The 18,138-nt window shown below is 43.9% G+C and overlaps 1 protein-coding gene and 2 long non-coding RNA genes across 3 annotated transcripts in view; all 3 read left to right on the top strand.

Moving 5' to 3' along the window:
- LOC132453841 (uncharacterized) overlaps positions 1-18,138 on the top strand; it is a 154,683-nt gene that overhangs the window by 52,799 nt on the left and 83,746 nt on the right. The window lies entirely within an intron of this gene.
- Positions 1-18,138, top strand: part of LOC132453840 (PC-esterase domain-containing protein 1A-like) — a 168,845-nt gene that overhangs the window by 42,751 nt on the left and 107,956 nt on the right. The gene's annotated exons all lie outside the window — the stretch shown is intronic.
- LOC132453834 (uncharacterized) lies at positions 5,339-6,187 on the top strand. Its single transcript, XR_009524816.1, has 2 exons — positions 5,339-5,619; positions 6,053-6,187. It is a non-coding gene; the product is annotated as an uncharacterized LOC132453834 (long non-coding RNA).

The following is an 18,138-nucleotide window of genomic DNA, read 5'->3' on the forward strand; positions in this document are numbered from 1 at the left end:
CTCTGGTATTTCTACAACGAGACTCGTATTGGGGGTTATCTCAGCCAAGGTTGAGAATGAATTGGGGGGAAGGAACTTTGGCTTTGACTCCCTCAAGAACATGAACCACGACATGGAGGAGAAAGGGATTGTTGGCGGCGTATGTCTCCCGCTTGAGACCCCCTGAGGGACCACCGCCAGAGGCGGAGGTGCCTAAGCGCTGCCCGGAAACGATCCCTTTCTCCTCCTTGTCGCGGTTCAGTCTACTTCACATTGATGAGGACGTTGAAGAACCTGGAACGTCGGAGAACCCAACGCGGTCGTTTGAGATTCATAATATCGATTCACACAGCTTTTGGCCGTGATAATATATATTATATGATATAGATATCTATGTAGGCTAAATGATAATATTTAGATATAGAGCTCCAGGACTCCCGTGTGTTCTAGAATATTTACAGAACACGGCTAAAGGCTGTGCGCCTCGCCGTTGCGATACATCCACTGTAAACAGAGCGCATGGTACCGTGGCTGCAAGCTGCTCAGGGCCACACCCCCACCCTCCTCCTTGACCCGCCTCACTCCTCCTCATTTGCATTATAGCTACAGACACCAAAACAGCGCATTTGGGGGAAGCTCAATGTGCGACTGGCTCGGAGTGGCTGTAACTCTGCACCACGGCTGAATTTCGGGAACGTCTTTGAATACGGTGTTAGTTGCCCACTAATACCAATATTAAAGAATACATAAAATAGCATGTCATGGGACCTTTAACGTGTGCATGTGGCAGCTATTTATGCCAGTTATGTTTATATAGCATTTATGGGATGTTTTTAGTACTAGAGCCCGGTGTTTTAGTAGGTAAATCTAGTGATAACTATCTGTCTATTTCTTATTCTGTCTTACAGAAAAACCATTCCTACATCATTCATTCATTCCTACATCATTCCTACATCATTCATTCATTCATACATCTGTTCATCCATTCCGTCATTCATTTGGTTATTTATTGAAGCCATCATTGATGTCATTCGTCTGCAAGAGATAAAAACATCCTGAACTGTTCCCTGTGTATGCGTCTACTCTCTGACCGGAGTTACCGTCCTGGATAAAGTGATCCCAGCAAACACACACATACATTCTACAATATTGGTCCTTCGAACCGGAATACTTCACCCACAACGGAGCCATGGACGCACAGAGAACAGCAGCAGCCGAAAGCGGAACACAAGGACGAGGAAGGCCGCGACAACTTCCAGCACACATGCAGGGCTATCAGGTCAGCTTACCACAGTCCCTCATGCCTTATACTGCCTCCTTCAAAGACGACATTGAGAGTGCCAGCGCACAGCAGCTGCGGTCACTCAGCCTGCAGACCGAGTCCGCCGTTACAGGTGACCAGCTATACACCGCGCTCGGGCCCCTTCCCTGTCCCTTTTCGCCAGGAGCAGTCGACGATAAGGCGAGTCAATCGGACATAGCATCGGATGCTAGCAGTCTGCCCAGCCACCAGCACGTGTCTGTGGGGCTCCAATCGCCACCCCCCTCCGAACAGAGCTGCTACAGTCGGCGCTTAACAGAGTACAGCTTCGATGCAAGCGGACCAGGTCCTCCTACGCAACAGCACACGCCATATACTGGTCTAGGTGTCCCGTCGAACCAATCACCTTGGTTGGACCCCCAACCAGACAGCCGTGTCATTCAGCAGCAGCCGTTATCCCCCCAGCCGGGACCACCTACCCAGCCTCAAGATATGCTGCCGCTAACATCGTCGCTGTGCACAACAACCGCAGTATTGCGGTCTCAAACAGGTTGTACACTAGGCCAAAGGCAGCAGAGCTACATGTTGACTCAGTCCCTGCCATCAACAATAACTTCTGCACCGCTATTCGGAGCAGTTCCTAGGCCGCCAGTTCCCACTGCGACGAGTATGGTCATGACACAGTCTAACTCCCAGGCGATGCAAGCAGTGGGCCAACAACTGTCAACAGCAGCGGGGTACCAGCCTGCCTTCCATCCAAACCAGCCTGTGTCATCGCCTGTGCAGATCATGTGCGCCAATATGCCAACGGCCGTACAGGCCCAATATCAGCCTACGCCAATGACACTTGTCTATCCAGCGTATCAATATGCTCCAGCTACGCTTGCACAGCCTACATATCCACCCCAGACTGCATATCAATATGTTCAAGCTACGCCTGCACAGCCTACATATCAACCCCAGACTGCATATCAATATGTTCAAGCTACGCCTGCACAGCCTACATATCAACCCCAGACTGCAACAGCGCAGTACCCCGCACACCAGTTACCAGCTGCAGATGCTCTCCAGCCAGTGGGCCAGCACCCAGGAGGCATGCCTCAGCAGTTTACCTGTCAACCACCCACATGGGCAGTGGCGCCCTTACCATACACACCTGCTGTCCCCCCGCAGACAGCGTATCAGCCTCCGCCAGTCATCCCAACTCAGCCAGCCTATCAGCTGGTGCCTCTAGCACCGTACCAGCTGAGCCATCATCCACAACCGGTGTACCACCCCAAGCCTGCTCCAACTATTCAGCCAGCCTATCAGCTGGTGCCTCCAGCACCGGTCCAGTATGCCCTTCCGCCCCAGTATAAACCAACACAGATGCCATCCGCTCTCCAGCCTCCCAGGCAGCCAGTCCCAGGATCAAAACTGCCTAAGTTGGTCAACGAAAATGAGAGAGACTTCACTGACCTGAAGATGGCGCTGGACCACCTACTCAGTCCCCACACTGAACTCTCTGAGCATTACAAGTACTGTGTACTTATGGAGCACCTGGTTTTGGATGAAGCCAGGTTGATAGCACAGTCCTGCAGGCATTATGCGCAGCCCTACACCGCCGCCATGCAGGCCTTACAGCGGCAATACGGACAGCCACATCAACTCGCGCAAAGTGAGATTGCCACGATCCTGAACTCTCCTGACCTCAAAGCAGGAGATTCCAAAGCCTTCCAGAGCTTCGCCCTTAGCGTCGACCTGCTAGTGGGGATGCTTACATCGCTGGAAGGGCCCAACGGAATGGAAGTGATGTCGACCGGCCATGTCGATCAGCTCCTGAGTAAGCTCCCTAAGCAATCGAGGGACGGCTTCCAGTACGGCCCCGTCTGGACTAAGAGGCCGTGAGCATCCTGGAAGCACGCACTGAGAGGGTGAAGGTCATTGACACATTCCGGTACGCCACACCTCTGCTCCGGGCTAAGGACGCGCCACTGCTGAAAGCCGCTGCTGAAGCAGTCATGCCAATGCTCCGCAGCACAGAACGCCGACTGGAAAAGGACCCAGCTAAGGCTAAAGTCTACGAAGCAGAGATCCAAAAGCTCATCAAGCTCAGCAAAGAAGAGACGGATAAGTCCAGCGAGTCATGGTTTATTCCCCATCACCTCGTCCATCACAACGGCAAGGATCGCCTAGTCTTTGATTGCTCCTTCACCTACTGCGGCCTCTCCCTTAATGAGCAACTCCTCCCAGGTCCAACCCTTGGACCATCGCTCATCGGGGTCCTCCTGTGATTCCGGCAGTATGCTGTCGCCATCAGTGGAGATATCCGGGCAATGTTCCATCAGGTTCGGCTCCTACCAGAGGACCGGCCATTGCTGAGGTTCGCCTGGAGGAACCTGCGACGAGAAGAGCAACCTAACATCTACCAGTGGCAGGTCTTGCCGTTCGGTACAACATGCAGGCCATGCTGTGCAACGTTTACGTTGCAGAAGCAAGTCAAAGACCACGCAGAGGGAAACGAAGACATCCTGCTGTCCATAGAGCAGTCGTTACGTGGACAACTGTCTCCAGAGCCTTTCAACACCCGAGCCAAGCTCCTCGTGGACAAGATGCGGCAGTGTCTGGCCTCAGGAGGATTCGAGATCCGGCAGTGGGCAAGTAACTTCCCATCTGTCGTCTCCCATCTGCCTTCCACTGCCAGATCAGAGAGCACAGAGCTATGGTTAGCTGAGAAGAGCACCGACCCTCAGGAGCCGGCTCTGGGCCTACGGTGGCATTGTCCGACCGATCAACTTGGCTACAAGCCCAAGCCGATGGAGAGCGAGATTCCCACCATGCGCCACGTGTACAAGGTGCTGGCCAGACAATATGATCCTCTTGGATTCATCATTCCCTACACAACGTGGGCCAAGGTTCTCGTTCAGAAACTGTGGGCGAAGAAGAGGAGCTGGGACGACCCAAACCTTCCTCCTGACATCCTCGAGGCCTGGTCCAGCTGGGAGAGGGAACTTCCCGAGCTGGTAAATATCTCCATACCGCGAACCTACGCACCACAGGACATCGCCAATGAAGCCACAGAGTATACAATGCATGTCTTCTGTGATGCCTCTGAACAGGCATACGGTTCGGTAGTTTACCTCACAACGAAGAGTGATGACACCGTCCATTAGGGATGTGTCGGTCGCGACTGATTCGTTACAACAAACGAATCCCGAACCTGAACGACAAGAACTGGTTCCCCAAAACAAGAAGAACTGGTTCTTTGATTCTTTTTTTTTAACATAAACCAAACATATGGTTACGTAAATAAAATATACAAACGAACAGAGCTCCGTCTCCCCGCGACTTCCATTGATTGAGTCTACAACTTTCTCAAAGATTCAGCCAATGAGAGGTAGCAATGGTGTTGGAATGGCACCTGGGTAAACCAATGACAAGGCGGTACTGTCGAATATGCGCGCTTTCTCTGTCTGACGTATCTTGGGTCATACCATTCGACTCATATATCCCCCTACATTTTTTCGAAAATAGACTTGACCTCCATCTGTTTATTGGATAAACGCATTTCCCAATCCCAGGAGTCTTTGCTCCATTCTACGTCAATTTAAGAACAAACAAAGAAATTAAACTGCAGTTCGTATTTTTTATTTATGACCATGCAAGTTCTGTAATGCCTGAACAATGAAGAATTAAATGTAAAGTAAAATAAAATTATAAATGTAAAACCATGAATGAAATATAGAGTAAGCAAGTGGTATAAATATTGGTGGGACGTTCGACATACTATATAGCAGGCATCTCCAAACGGCGGACTGCGGTCTTGACGGTCCTATCGGGACCCACGACCAATTAAAAAAAATATATATATAAAAAAAAGTTTTTTTATTTTTTATTTTTTTTAAGATGTAATCTGACGTAACGAACGAATCAAAACGAACGAATCAAATAAACGAATCGTTATAGTGAACTGAACTGAAAGAACTAGTTCCCGGAAAAGAATCATTTTGCCCATCCCTACCGTCCATGTCTCATTCGTTATGGCAAGGTCTAGGGTGGCTCCGAAGCGCCAGCAGTCAATGCCACGTCTAGAGCTCTGTGCAGCATTGACAGGAGCAGGCGCGTCGTTAGCAATTGAAAACATCCGGGGCTTTAGCCCGGGGGGGGGAGCACCGTCCTGACTCCTGCGTGCTACGGTATCTTAATACATTTAATAATGAATTAATTAATTAATGTATCGATTAATTAATTAAGGGCGCCCCCAACACATAGGTCGCCTATGCCGAGCGCCAGGGCAAAAATAAGACATTAGAATAGCCTATAGCCTGCGTGCACCTACCCGATGTCAAGAAGCCATCGCTGCTCCGACGGACCTTTCTCCCCCAGCCAGGCAACGGCAAGTAAGTAGTGGTCTGCTTTTATGTTTCATTTTTAAGTTATTACTTATTGTCAGTGTAGGTTTAATGTTACAGATAAAAACATGCTTTATATTTAGTCAGCATTTCAGAGTTCTAATGTTTTCCCGGAATATGCATTCCTAAACTGTTCACGTCAAGTTCTCTTTAAGATCGCATGAGATGATATGTGCTATCGCGCGACCTGTAACCAGGAAGTAAACACTCGCTTGCATGAAATGATATGCGCTATCGCGCGACGTGTAACCAGGATGTAGATTTAAATAATGAAAAAATAATCTTCCCAGACTGTTTCCGTTACTTGCTTATGCTGTATGCAAGTTGTTTAAGAAGCTTATCTCCATATAAATCTGAGCTGTACATGAATCTGATTTCGACTCCTTCCTCCACTTCACTATTCATGTTCTGTTGCTTGCAGTTAACTACAGCCGCCCTTCCTGGGTAACGCCACCACCAATCCCTGGTCATCCATTGAAGCCATCTCTCTCACTCTGCACAGTCACACTGTTGCCGCTTCATTCTCATTGTCTCATAATCTCATTATTATGGCTGCCGTGGATGCTTTAAAAAATAAACATTTTTCTCTTAGGTAAAATCAAACCAGTGGGATGTTAGATTGAAAACCTCAAAAGCAATGTATTAAAAATTGAAAGACAGTCCTATGTGAAGTTTCTTTTTTGGGGATTTTCAAAATGAGGTACCAGAATGGATTGTCAACCCACTGTTTCTCAACCCTCTCCGATTATAACTATGAGTAGTAGTATTGCATGCATACAGTACTCACATCAGCGCCACAGTAAGCCTATAGAGGCTGCAACCATTTGCTTCTCAAAAGATTGTAGTGTTTTAGAATGAACAACCACTAGAGAGACAAGACAAGACTAATTTTGATTGACAAGTTGGCTAGATTTATGTATTTATATAATTTTTTTATTTATAAGAATGAAAGAAATTGTGTAATGAAAGAATAAAACAATGATCGATGCATTTTATTTTGAATAACATCTTGCTCCCGCGGCCAGTGCCAGCGCCGGCATTGCAAGGGGAGGGATATTACGTACATTTGCAGGAGGCGGGATAAGTGCGGCCGCTGTCACTCAGGTTTGTTTTGGTTTGAGCAGACCATGGAGGCAGAACAGACCGCAGAAGTCAACGCGATCGTCTTCAATGTTGCTGCAACGATGCAGCATATATTCAGAAGAGCAGCCAGTACTTACGTGTATGAAAGCCGCTATATATATATATATATATATATATAGTCCTGCAGGTTCAAGGTCTTCGTTGGAACCAGAGTCTCAGAGATTCAGGACCTGACGACTTTGGTTGAGCTGGCGGCGCCAAATCGGTGGATTCAAGGGCCATCGTTCCTCTGTGGTCCACCTAAAAATTGGCCATCGCTTCCCACCTCCACAGAGCCAAAAGATGCTGCTGAGCTCAAGCAAAGTATCTTCTGCAGCCTCACACAGATGAGTCTGGCACCTCAAACACCGGACGTCACACAGTTCGACAGCTGGACAGACCTGGTCAACGCCACCCAGCAGTTATTTGATGGGGCAGCGGCTGACCCATCCTTACCTCAACCGGACCTTCTCGACGCCGAAGCCCTCCTGCTGAAGGCTAGCCAAGCAGACTGCTTCCCAGGAGAGATTAAGTGTCTCAGGGCTGGTAAACCAGTACTGCCCAGCAGTAAGCTCAGTACGCTTACAATGGAGATAGATCCAACAATGGGTGTTATCCGAGTCGGTGGACGCTTTCGTCGTATGGACACTTCCTGTTCTACCGACATCCACCCCATAGTTCTCGATCCCTGCCATGCGGTAACAAGACTCCTTATCAAGGACATGGATGCACGACTACTCCACCCAGGGCCCGATAGGGTCTTCGCCGAGATCAGGCGCAAGTATTGGGTCCTGCGTGGGAGACAGGCTATCAAGCACCATCAGAGGACTTGTGCGGAATGCAGAAAATGGAGAGGGCAGCCAGTGGTTCCAATAATGGCGGACCTACCCCCTGCCCGCCTGCGGATCATCAGGCCTCCGTTCTTCTCGACGGGAGTGGACTGCTTTGGACCATACGTCATCAAGGTCGGGCAGCGCAGTGAGAAACGATGGGTTGTCATATTGAAATGTCTCACCACTCGATGTGTCCACTTGGATCTGCTAAATAGTATCGACGCCGACGCCTTCCTCCTAGCATTGAGGCGATTCATCGCACGTAGAGGCACCCCTTTCGAGGTTCTCTCTGATCAGGGAACAAACTTCCGAGGTGCAGAGAGAGAGCTGAAGGAGGCGTTCGCTGCAATGGAACCACAGCTACAAGAGAGACTTGCCAAGCAACGGATCAAATTCAAGTTCAACCCACCAGCTGCTCCCCACTTTGGTGGCGCCTGGGAGCGTGAGATACAATCCGTCAAAAAAGCCCTGCAGGTGGTGATTGGTGCTCAGTCCCTCCAAGAAGAAGTCCTGCTCACAGTCTTAATTGAGGTAGAAGGTATCCTCAATTCCAAGCCCTTAGGATACGTGTCGTCAGACGTTGGGGATCCGGATCCTGTGACACCAAACATGTTGCTGATGGGGCGGCGGGACACCTCCTTGCCACAAGTGTCCTACGCTCCGGACCCACTCACCAGGAGACGGTGGCGTCATTGTCAAATGATGGTGGATCACTTCTGGACACAATTCATCAGAAGCTACTTACCGTCTCTTCAGGTCCGCCAAAAGTGGCACCAACCTACCGATGATCTTCTCCAGGACTCTGTCATGATGATCGTCGATCCTCAGCTGCCGCGTGCTCATTGGCCCGTTGGGAAGGTGGTCAGGCTGAATGCCAGTGCCGATGGATGCATCCGGTCTGCTGAGGTCCAAGTGAGGGACAAGACTTACCTGCGACCAGTAGCACGCCTTGTCCGGCTGCCAGCTGTTCCGGACAACGACGCCGATCCATGGACTTCTGTAGCACCTTAGGGAATTTATTTTGTTTACATAATAGCCATGCTATTCAGGGGGCGGCTGTTGTAAATTCCCTATTAGTTTGTAATATCGTATTGTGTATATATATACAATGTATATAGCGTTATTTCTATTCAGGCACTTTGGGCAGCCCAGGTAGCGCCGTAGGGTCCTAGAGTTACGAGTTATACGGGGCTGCGCCAGAGCTCGTTGCGCACGACTGCTTAACACGCCGCGACAGAGAATGCGTTCGTGAAGAGTGAGTAATATTGAACCACGTGTATTTACGTAATATAAATGTTATATACATTCCGTAGCTCGGTTCCTTATAGTAGCCGTGATTTGTGTGGTTCTGCTACTGTGTTAATTGATTTACTCACGAATTGGGTAGCTAGTGTATTAGCCTGCACCTCGTGTAGCACGTGTGCGTCACGCTGCCGCACCATGTCGGCCGTTATATTGCACTATTGCATTATTGTGTTAACGTGTGCATGTGGCAGCTATTTATGCCAGTTATGTTTATATAGCATTTATGGGATGTTGTTAGTACTAGAGCCTGGTGTTTTAGTAATTAGTAGGTATATCTAGTGATAACTATTTGTCTATTTCTTATTCTGTCTTACAGAAAAAACATTCCTACATCATTCATTCATTCCTACATCATTCCTACATCATTCATTCATTCATTCATTCATACATGATCTGTTCATCCATTCCGTCATTAATTTGGTTACTTATTGAAGCCATCATTGATGTCATTCGTCTGCAAGAGATATAAACATCCTGAACTGTTCCCTGTGTATGCGTCTACTCTCTGACCGGAGTTACCGTCCTGGATAAAGTGATCCCAGCAAACACACACATACATTCTACAATACCAACTGAAAACAAAGCCGATATGGCTCTGCGTCCGCCCTTTGATTTACTTTGTAAAAAACAAAAGCAGAAAAAGCGTGATAGTTTAAAAAGTTGAAAGAGTTGGAAAAACGGCAAGAGATAGCCATGTCCTTAAAGAGCTGGACCTTTTCATAGTTGGTTCCTGTAGCTGAAAGTATGCAGCATCCGTTAACTGCACAAAAAACAGGGAAAGGGAATAAAGAAAACTTAAGAACAGTAGATGTGTTTGCAGTAGCAACCGCTCTAATAAAGATTTCAATATCTTGAGTGTGAATGCTACAGCATTCACACTCATAAAACTTAAGAACTAGAATGCGTTTCGTCCTATCGTTGGATGACCAGATTTCCTGAAACTAAAAGCGGGACACTTGCCACGTGACCGTAGTGCGCGTGCAAGTGAAGTCATAGACGTAGATATTAGGCAATAATGCTGAATGTCCTCAAGCTCTCGTAAAAAGTAGACAGATTCGGAGGGGAAAACCGCCCAATCTGGCAACACTGCCTGAACGTCCTCACGCTCTAGCATCAGCATGAGACCAACTGAAAACTAAGCCGATATGGAACTTATACTGTGATTCTGTGAAAGGTAAAGGTAATCGAAGTTCGGTTAAAATTATTGAAGATACAAATTTGTTGATGTGTTAAATGGTTTGAACGAAGGTTGATGTTGAAAATTGACCAAGCTACGATGTCTGAAGTAGCCTAGTTGAGATGTCAGAGAAAGCGGACTGCAGACATCCACCCACACGAACTTCCGCTGCAGACATCCACGCACAGAAACATCCACCAGCACACCGGAAATCGGAAAATAAAAATCGGAAAATGAAATAAAAATCTGGTGTTACGTAATGTGTTTACATAAATGAACGGGCGTTATGTTATGTGTTCAAATAAATGAACGTAATAAATTACGGTATAAAATCTGATAAACGCTTCCGGTTTTGGACAGAAGACTTTACACTTGCTGTTGACTTTAAGATGGAGTTTATGGCTCTTTCTGTAAATACACACACCTTATTCAGAATTCTTATTCAGAATCCCCTCTGTGTTACACTGCAATCATCTCAATTTAATATTTGATAGGACACAAACTGATGCTCGTATTGTAAAGCTGAAGGCCATTAGAGATTGAGGCTAATAATTATTTTAAATACAGCAACTATGTATGAGTGGACAGGAATAGTTAGAACAATTCCTCTGTAGCTTCTCATTTTCTGACATTTATATTAGGTCTAGTTATGTTACATTCTGTTGTCTTAATATCATAAGGTTCGACGGCACTCCAACATATTTATCATGTTATTTGCACTTTTGCATTCCTACATTCTTACTCTGAACCATCATTAATTTAATATCTGGCTCTAATTGTCTATAATATTGTCTTACCTTGTGCTACTGGACCACCTTATTTGCCCATTTTTGAATATGACAAACTCAAGTCTGTGTTTTAACTTAGCTCTGTGTGTAACCAAAGTGAATAAGTAAACACACACACACACACACACACACACACACACACACACACACACACACACACACACACACACACACAACAATGTCAATGAGTGTCCACCCAGCGACCCAGGAACATGGCGTTGACTTGAAGATCCTCCTCAGCTGCCATGTTAAGGAAGACCTCCATGTCTTCCTGAAAATCAAAGATGACTTCTGGCTTTGAATCATCGTTAAAAATCGAGTGATGCATCTACAAAAGACAGATTTTTTTTTTTACAATTGATGTTGTAATTGTAGAAAAAATTAGGATCAAAGACGATAAATTCTCACACCACAACAAACTATTTAAAGGCCGGTAATTCAGTAGTGATAGTAGTCTACACGAAACAGGCTGAAAAATAGAAAAACTTAATATTTATTAGGAGTGTGCAACAATTATTTTCATCTGTCAACATCTTAAAAATGTTTACACTCGCAACATATCTACAAATCTGTAAAATCGTTTAATAAGACTGACTATAAGCTACACAACGTTTACAAAAAACATTTGCCTATCTTGCAAAAATGAAACCTAGCTAGCGTTATCCACCGTCAGTGTGGATCAAAACAACAAACTCTTCATATTGGTGTAACGTTCGGTTATTTGTTTGATGAAAAAATCGAAACTTATTGAAGCTAATAGATCGGTAAGGAAATGCAAGTCTCGTGCATTTATAATTGTTTCGCTGTTTTGAATAGTCACCTACCATAACCTCCAAGTGCAGCTGAGCCGAACGTGTCACATAGTTTCGTGCAGTCCCGTCCCTTTCGCACGTTGGCAATAGAATTTGCAACTCACGCTTGCGCAGTGCAAAACGACATTTAAAATAAATTGCAATTTCCGGTGTGCTGGTGGATGTTTCTGTGGGTGGATGTCTGCAGAGGAAGTTCGTCTGGGTGGATGTCTGCAGCCAGTCCCCTCTCAATTGACTTACAAAAAAAAAAAAAAAAAAATGCATAATAGTTGAAAAGTTGAAAAACGCAGCGAGATAATAATAATACATTTTATTTGAAACGAACTTTACATAAACTCAATGACCTCAAAGTGATACAATGCACATGAAAGATAGCTATCATGTCATTAAAGAGCTGGAAGTTTTGATAGCTGAATGGTTTATGTAGCTGAAGCAATTAAGTGCAGAAAAATCCAGCAAACTGAATAAAGAAAATTACAGTAGATGTGCTGCTTGCATTAGCAACCACACTAACAATAGTTGAGGGGTGCATGCAGCACTCACCTAATTAGGATCCGTAGTCCGCAACGGCCAACCTTCTGACAGATATGTAATTGAAACCAAAATAGGTATTTCACAATTTTCAGAAGAAAATCTGAAGATAAGAGGTTGAGAAATATTTAGAAAGAAAGGACATAAGCAGTTCCAAGAATAATTCTTCTAAATATATCTAATGGAGTTTAAGAATCATACATTGTATTAGAGGTGGTTTTATTCATAAGCAACAGGGAAATGTGCAGAGTACTAACCTTACAATACTTTTACACATTTAACATAGTGAGTATAGACTCACACACACACACACACACACACACGCACACGCACACGCACACACAGTCAACTATTTTTATGCCCTTGACTCTATAAATAGCACAGCCACCTAGAATCATCTATTGCTTTGGCTACCAAAACGCTCAACACTTCCCTCCTCTTTTCTGCTCCCCTCTCATCCTTTCCCATCACATTCCCCTTCTCCTCTCATCTCTTCTATCCTATTCCTCTCATATCCATGTCTTTTCTCATAGTCTTCCCTCACATATCCTCCTATTCTTCCCCTATTTCCTCCTCCTTTCTCCTCTCCTACTAAATCTCTCATTATTATTTTGGAGGGGGGTGGGGGGGAACTGCAGCTATGTTGCACCATTATTTGTATTGTGCATAAGTTGGATGGCGCCTGTGTTCTCCTCCATGACTGCTACTGCAACTGACAGCCAGCTGCTCATCAGAGACACCTGGTGGCCAGTGGTGGGAATGTGTATTCCCAGGAAAATAACAAATTATTTGTTATAGTTCATAGATCCAACACAATATTATTCGATTCAATCTCAATAAACCACTAGTGGTATTATTTGAATTACTTTTGCCTTTGTTTTATTCTTTTCTATTTTTTTTATTATGGGGCATCCGTGGCATACTGGTGAAGGAGTTGGACTGGTAACTGGAGGGTGGCCAGTTCGAATCCTGAAAAAAATCCACGGATGAGGTGCCCTTGAGCAAGGCATCTGAAACCCCCACCTGCTCCCTGGGGTGCTGCACTGTGGCAGCCCACTGCTCCGGTGTGGACCTCTGTGTGTGGACCTCTGTGTGTGGACCTCTGTGTGTGTTCACCGGCTACCCGGATGGGTCAAAAGCAGTGAAAGAATTTCCCCCTAAAAAGGGAAGAATAAAGGACTTAACTTAACAAACGTATTTGTTTGCACTGATCCAGTGGGGGGCGCCAGGTGGCGGGCAATGCTCACTGGGCCGTCGGCCGGTCAGCAGACTTCCCCACAACTCCAAAGGGAAGCAACGGGGGAGAGGATGGCTGTACTCCGGAACCAGGCGTGTACCGCCAGGCTGTGTTCATGGTGGCTCAACAGACTAACATGCTATCAGCTTACAGGCTCCTTTTGAGAAACCAGTGGAGAAAGTTTGATCGCGATTTCGATTCTAGCGTCAAACGATGTCTTCAAGCTCAAAAATAATCGTTTGAATAATCGTGAATTCAATTTTGCCCAAAATAATCATGATTATGAGACAGCAAGTGTGCCCAGGCCTCTTATGTTGTCTCTGTGTTGGGTGTATGACTTGACAGCAAGACTCCCAATGCCTTGTGAATGATGGAATATAAATGTAGATAATATACAATGCATATTAAATAGAATACATAATTCAAGTATATTCATTGATATTAATATGATATATGAATATGTATTAATTTGTTGCCTTGGCTTCCTATTTCTTCCTCTTCCTCCATCGTTCCCTCTGCCTTGGTTCTGCTTTGACACGGTGCTCTTCTTTGACCTCTGGTGGACCATAAAGGAAATGCAGCCCACCTCGTTGCAATCAGTTTTGCTCTTATGGGCTGTTGGAGTGTTTTGAATTGTGTGAAATCGTTGAATGTTTGACTACTTTTGGTATAAAGTACATTTGTACATTGTACTCACAAAGAATGTAGCAATACTATATAACGTAACGTTTGCTTTGCCTTCATTAAATATCATAGTGTGGATAGCAGCTGTCAATGGTAAGACTTTACATTTAAAGTTGATATTTCTGTAGCTAGGAGTCCCTCAATCACACAATAACAAAATAAGTAATTTAGTGACGATGTGAAGTAGTGTGGGAAAATGGCAGCTGTTGACCTCACCAGCATTGAGGGGAAAATCTGACATATTTTGATCATTTGATGCGGTTAGTTTTCACTAATATCTTCACCAATATAACCAATTGTATTTCAATGTGTATACATACTGTTATGTGCAAGAAATCATCATGGTTGGATTAATAGCAAAAAAAAAAAATGTTGTCAATGGCACTGTAGTTACCTATTTTTGTCATACACAAGATGTGTGTAATAGCATTGGTTCATGCGAATTGCCTATTTACAGATATTTGCTATGCTCTAATAACTGCTGTAAAAGCTACGGCCACTTTCTTAATGATATACATTTCTTTGTTAGAACATGATGAGGTTATTGAACTATATCACATGATTAATGCTATATTATTTACATTTATATATGTTATATAATTTATTATTTGTTTTGTTGCAGTGATTTTGTGTCTCAAATGGAACCAAAACTGGTGTAAACACTTGACTGTTGTGAATACAATAGCAAATAAATCTCAACCGCAGTGTTGCATGTTTTTTAATTCAGTTTTCAATATAGCAAAGGTTCTGCTATGTCTTAAAGTTATTCAAGCAAAACACTCATGCTTGAATAACACTGGCAAGAAAGAAGTGTAGCTTAGCCATGTGTTTCTTATTTATAGAAAACTACGTTAGGCTATGACATTTGTAATATGATACAGATACTGAATAGTAATATCCTCATCCTCATTTTCAAACCGCTTATCCGGGGTCGGTTCGCAGGGGCAGCAGCTCCAGAAGCATAATAGTAATATCAATCAAATATAATATTTATGAAACATGAGACATTTCCTCCTCTTCTTATAACCTTATCTTGCCCAGCACATCTTCTGCTGTTGACTCAGCTGAGGAACCCTCTCAGTCGCTGGCTTTGTTATAGAATTGGATATCTATTATTAAAGAGATAGTAGACTACTCATTGTATAGTCCTGTCGCTACACAGGGGAATGTTACACTGTTAAGCAGTCTTTTTAACTATAGGACATTTTGTAAAAAAAATTATAAATAAATATGAAGGACCTGAAACCCAGGATATATTTATTATTTACAGTCTCTTGCTTCCTCATTGTTTTTGGGGAAGGGCTAAACAGAGTGGCCGTTTCATCCCTTGGTGATGTGGAACGGGCTCTGATGTTGTCAAATATTCCATTGACTCCTAGTAGCACGATAAAACTGTTTGGGTGCTAGAAGATATTATCAAGATTGCGTATCCTGCCTACTAATGCTATTCTGCATGTAGTCTGCATTAAAGCATACAAGCTACTCACAGGCTTATATACACAATGTTGTCCCCTTAAAAGCCTTCTCTTTGTGGCTCCATGGTAACCTTCTTTAGAAATACTAAAGATGGAAGAACGAGAAAACTATCATTATCTTATCAAAGGCTAAGAAGTTATAATGGTTATAATGGAATCAACATTATTATCTATCTATCAGTCATTCTCTCTCCCTCTCTCCATCAATCCATCCATCCATCCATCCCTCTCTCTCTCTCTCTCTCTCTCTCTCTCTCTCTCTCTCTCTCTGTCTGTCTGTTTGTCAGTCAGTCAGTCAGTCAGTCAGTCAGTCAGTCAGTCAGTCAGTCAGTCAGTCAGTCAGTCAGTCAGTCAGTCTGTCTGTCTGTCTGTCTGTCTGTCTGTCTGTCTGTCTGTCTGTCTGTCTGTCTGTCTGTCTGTCTGTCTGTCTGTCTGCCTGTCTGTCTACATCGTTTTATATCATGGTCATGGAGTATAGAGTATGAGAAAAAAATACCAGAATATTTTAGATTATAATCGCCAAATGATGATCTCTGCGAATGATTCTTTAAATCTTTTGTTTTATTAAAGTAGTATTATACGTCATTATACGTTACTTTTGTGATTTACTGTAGAAAAAATGTGCATAAATGTAGATGGGGATGATACAAATATCCAAATGTTCCCCATGTCTGTTGTTTAATGGTTTCCACAGTAACAGTTAACAAGTTCCTTAAATCTGCAGTTCTCTGCTTGTTCATTTTTACCTTAAATTGGATTATATTATCCATCCATTATCCAGTTTTAAAGATGTGAACTTTCACTCTCACATACCATTTTAATGTCTCCAGCTATTTCAGCACCATTAATGATCATCTCCCCGAATGGATCTCACTGAATTTCATCACATTCATTACAGAAAAAATCTCCATAACTCTATTTTAAGCCATAAACTACCAAAGCTTCAAATAATATCTGCGGGGAAATTTAAATGTATTTTCTACTACACACTGAACTGAATTGTAAATAAAATAAATTATAAAAGAAACCTTTAGCTTTCATTCAGTAGGCCTACATTTGTACATGTTTTGTTATGTTGGTTATTCTCAGCTCTAACTAGGAAACTAGGCAATAGGAAAAGCAAACATTGCACTAAACCAAATTGATTTAGACTAGAGGGTTCCTCAGAAAACCAAAAAGGGATTGTGGCAAACTGATTAATGTAAGGCTTACAAACACAGCAATACAAAGTGGCAGCAAAAAACAAGTGCAAAGTCATAGTCTTGTTGCAGGTTCAATATAGGCTCTGCAGCTATATGGTTCCTCACCACACACCTGAGATATCATCGCCTGGAACCACTAGGCCTTCATGCCTACACAAAGTTTCACATAAAATGAATTCATCTTCCATTTAGGTTTTCTAAAGATAAACTGAATGGATTTAAGCACAGTTAGGTATTTTAGGTGGGCTATAATCTTGGTAAAACCTGCCATTAAGTGTGTCAGCATGGATTAGTCAAAGTCAACACTTTGTAGAGCCTATGCGTCTGTCCTTTGGTTCATTAAAAGGCCTGCCACTGATGATTCAATTTCCCTATAATTTACTTGATGTCCTTCCCCTAGGAGTAGTGGGTATAGCGTTGCTGTGAAAAACGTTTTTGACATGAATTAAACTGAGCATGAAAGCAAAAAAAATGAAACAAGATCACACGATAATGTTTGATCGTTTTAATGTCAAAGTCAAACTTTTACATAATTCTCATCTTCATACCAAACTGTTCGCTGACATCCGCTCTCATCCTCGTTTATAACAAATGCAATTAGTTTGTTAAGTAATTACATGAAGGGAACTCACAAAAACACGCTCCAGTCCCTTAAGAATAACAAAAGCATAAAGAAGGAACAAATAAAAAAAAGTTGTTTATTCCATTTTCTTTTTTTTTAAGTGCAGAAAAAGACCTTAAGCATGCCATTGTATGTGATGGATCTGCAGTCTTCTGTCGTACGCGATGGTATTTTATCTGTACATGGCTATAAGAATAACAGTAGGGGTGGGGGTACAGAGCTCCGACTCCAGTCCTTGGGGGGGCCTTCGTAGCTACTAGAGCGTTCAGATGCTCGAAGCAGAACCACACAGAGCCACTGTCCCTCCTCTGTCTCCTCTCCTCTGTGCGTCAGTTGACAGTTGACTGGAACATATTTCTTGTTTAAACGTGCAGCATATATATAAAAAAATGAAATCACATCCACAAAGATTCATATACAGCAGTAGTTTCCCTTAAGTCCATGATGGGATTGAAAGTGGCATTAATGGAACTGCCTTAAAACAGCAGTTTCAATGAAAAATCCACCAGCGTGAAGCAGACCAGGGTTGAATGAAGTCGAGTCCTTCTGCAAACTGTGGGAACTGTGCCTCTGTTCTTCTAGAGTCCCAGGATTTAGTAACTTCTACAAATATGGCAGAGAGACGAGCCCAAATGTTTCCGATGTGCGTTATTATGTGTTCATCTCTTGTTGTCACCGGGTTTCTGTGTACACCCTTTGTGTGAGTGTGTGTGGGTGTG

Source organism: Gadus macrocephalus, chromosome 3, assembly GCF_031168955.1.
Source record: "Gadus macrocephalus chromosome 3, ASM3116895v1".
Classification (NCBI taxonomy): domain Eukaryota; kingdom Metazoa; phylum Chordata; class Actinopteri; order Gadiformes; family Gadidae; genus Gadus; species Gadus macrocephalus.